Here is a 3,686-nt window from a genome sequence, read left to right as displayed (position 1 = left end):
CATTTTGTAAAAAGCCTACAACTAGACTTTATATTTTATTTTATTTTACAATAAAAACTTATATAAAACTTATTTAATAAAATACGTTAATAAAATTTAATAAATTATTTATTGATATTTATTTTGATAAATAATAAAAACTTATTATTAATTATTTAATAAAATTTAAACAAATTATTGATTAAAATTTATTTTAATAAATAATAAAAATTTATTATTAAATATTGAATAAAATTTATTATTTAATAAAACTTTAATATTAAACATTTAATAAAATTTAATAATACTTATTTAATAAAGTGAACTTATTTAAATACAATAAAACTTATATTTTACCATAAAAACTACAACAAAACATGCATAAACAGAAGAAGACGTTGAGTCAGTGAGGATTATAGTGAGAATCATCAGAATAGTGATTGTGACCGTCGATGAACTGACGGGTAGCGATTGTGACTGTCGATGTTCTGACGGATTTTTTGTCGATTTTATGACGGGTTTTGTCGATGTCCTGACGGTAGTGGTCCTGACGTATCGATGTCCTGGCGCCTTCCCAACGCATGATTATCTGGATTTTGAAGTATCCAACTATTTACCCTAAAAAACGAGGTTTGTTGTCTTTTATAATGGTGCCAAGATCATTAATTTTGCAAATAAAGATGAAAAGAAGAATATGACTAAAGAAAGAGATAAATAATTGATAGAAACAAGCATGTGTTTTTGTATTTTTTTTATGTTTTATTTCCTCACTTATAATTCATCCTACCGAATCACTACTCTTGTAACAAAAAGGAAAAGAAGAGAAATGGTGGGCTTATGTTGTATGTAATGTGTTCTCGCAAGCCCTCTGCATTACTTTGCCGACGATACCACGACACCCTCAGCCGTCCCATAACACGAAAACCCAACACAGGCCTCTTTTTCCCTACAGATGAATCTTTTTAAATTGAAAAGGGGTCTGATACATGGATGATTAAATTCAGTGCATTGATAACAAAGGAGCTTTTTATTAACCGGCTAACGGTATCACGTGATCCCAGTCTTAGATCACGTGATCTAACGGTATCCCAGTTTTATTTTCAAAATGAAACTATAAAAACAGTCGACGAGCATCGTCTACTGGGGATTCATTTCTCCACCGATCTCTCCTGCACAAGAAAAATGGAAGTTACTCTTCGCTGCGAAAACCTTCTTTCATCTAGCTCGATTATCCCACTCTAAAAGTCCTGCATCAGACCCACAGCTGAATATGGATGCCGCCATATACTGTTTAGCCGAAACCGTTGTTGGTACCAATCAATATTGATCCAGAATAGGCCAAATAGGGCGGGCTGTGCCTCAAAACATGACTCGCTCCAGACTCTAAATGAAAGGTTTGATATAGTGTTGATGGCTGTTTTCTACAAGTACATCAATTTACCTCCCTCGGACGCAATCTCTCGCTTTGTGTTCCCCTTTGTCCAGCCATCAAGGCAGGTACGAAGGGGACACAGCTTGGTCAAATTATTTAAGGGGGGACACGCCAAGAACTGGTTACTTGAGAAACAGCTTCATCCAGCATTGCACTTCTATCCAAGAGGCAAAAAATAGCAGCGGCGGCGTGCCGCCGGCGTAATCAATGTTGATTGCAAACATTAATGTTTTCATCAGTCTTTCTCAAATCCCAGCTTGAATTTACAAAAGATTCGGGCCTATTCATGAGTTAAAAATTTCGCAAGTTACTGGCTGGACGCTGATCTTCTTCGTTATTCCTCAAGAGAAGTAGAAATCTGGTAGAGGCGAAATGGCTGTGGTGTTTCAGAACCCTTGTATAATAAATGAAATAATAGATAATAGATTCGTCGTGGCATTCAATAAGATCCAAGGAATCTAATTAAAAGGGAGCAAACACTAAAGCCAAATTAGGCCAGTAGCCTCTAAGAAATCCAAAAATACACAAGACAATGAAAAAGTCCCAGTGGGGGGCCCTGGGTCTATAAAAGTATTTGTATGGTTTTCCAGGGATTTTGATATCATTTTCTTCCGTCTCCGCTTTAAATGAAAAGAATAATTAGGTTTTTGGCATCTCTGCTTTCAATTAAAAAATGAGGTATTATCATTTAAAAATGATAGCCCCATACCCCCCCCCCCCATATAGGCAATAACATGCAAATTTATCATATTGTTGGGGTCACATCCGTTTCAATCTTCAATTCTCCAACCTTGTACATAGTCTATGGCTAAATTTTGTCTCAATAGAAGGTTTTTTGTGAGGGGGGGGGGGTGTAAAAGATTGTATTTTGTTTAATCTATCAGGCGTTTAATAGTTGTGTATTAAACACTAAGAAAATGTATCTAAAAATAGCAGAAGAAAAAAAATTCTACAAACTTACGATTTAGCTGTCCCAATAATCTATTGGCTATCAATTTCAAAATCCAACTGAACTTGTATAGTGTTCTGTTCAACTTAAAAATAAAATTCTTGACTATGAATGATGTAAGAATCTTATAGTAATTGAGAAAATACATTCAAAATAGTTTAATCTCATCAAACAGTTCGTGGTAATGAACTGTAAGTAAGGAGCGATCCGGCTCAGTAGTAACCAAAACTCTAAAAAACAGATACCAATTTTGAAACCAATAGATATACCAAAAGAATTGGATTTTTATGCCGATTTCAAATACGTAAATTTCATCAAGTTTAGTGTTGCCTATCGAAAGTTATGACCCTGAGAACATTTGCCTTATTTTCGAAAAAGGGGGAAAACACACTCTAAAGTCATAGAATCTTAATGAAAACCATACGATCAGATTCAGCATACCAGATAACCCTTTTGTAGCGATTTAAAGCTCCTATATGCAAAAATGTGGATTTTTTTTCTTCTGCCAAACGAAAGATCACGGATGTGGGCTTTTTTTTTTTTTTTTTTTCAGGGTTGATCGTATCTACCCAGTGGTCCCAAAAGATCACGAGAGGGCTTATTTAAACGGAAATCAACAGTTCTAGTGTCCCTTTTAAGTGACCAAAAAATTAGAGGGCAGCTAGGCCCCTTCCCACGCTCATGCTTTCCCACAAAGTCATGTTGTTCAGCATAGTCGAAAAATCTAATAACTATGTCTTTAGGTGTGAAATGACCCACCACAGTCCCCGGGGGAAGGGCTGCAAGTTGTGAACTTTGCCTATTGTTTACTTATAACATTTGTTATTGGGAAGTATACAGCCATTTTTTTTGGGGGGGGGGTATGCTTGGGGTGGATTTCCAAGGGGAGAATCGTCCTCTGGGAGGGAATTTCTGATGAGTGAATATTCTAGGGCAAATTTCACCCTGGGGGGGTTTGATAGAATTACTATGCGAAATTCTTTTTAATAGTCTCGCATTCTCTCTGCCCAATTTTTTATATGGAGATTTTCTGGCGAGTTTATGTAGGGTTTTTTTTCCGCGTGCTTTGTATTCTGGGAAATAATTTCCACGGGAAAGGGGGCATTTATGGAGTGATCGAGAAACCGATTATAGATAATAGTCTTAATCCAATGAAAAAATGCCAGTTTATAGAGAGGGGGGATTCTCAGCGAGGAAGGAACTGTGAGGAGGGAATTTGACGGGGGGTGCACTTTACGTTGGGAGATATTTCCATGAAGGAGTTTTCCGTGAGAGGGAGGGGTATATTTCATAGACGGTGAGCCAGTTTTATCGGCATTATTTGAA

Source organism: Artemia sp. Qi Xiang Cuo, chromosome 17 (genome assembly GCF_049724085.1).
Source record: "Artemia sp. Qi Xiang Cuo chromosome 17, ASM4972408v1, whole genome shotgun sequence".
In the NCBI taxonomy this organism is placed as follows: domain Eukaryota; kingdom Metazoa; phylum Arthropoda; class Branchiopoda; order Anostraca; family Artemiidae; genus Artemia; species Artemia sp. Qi Xiang Cuo.
This window is presented reverse-complemented; position numbering follows the sequence as displayed.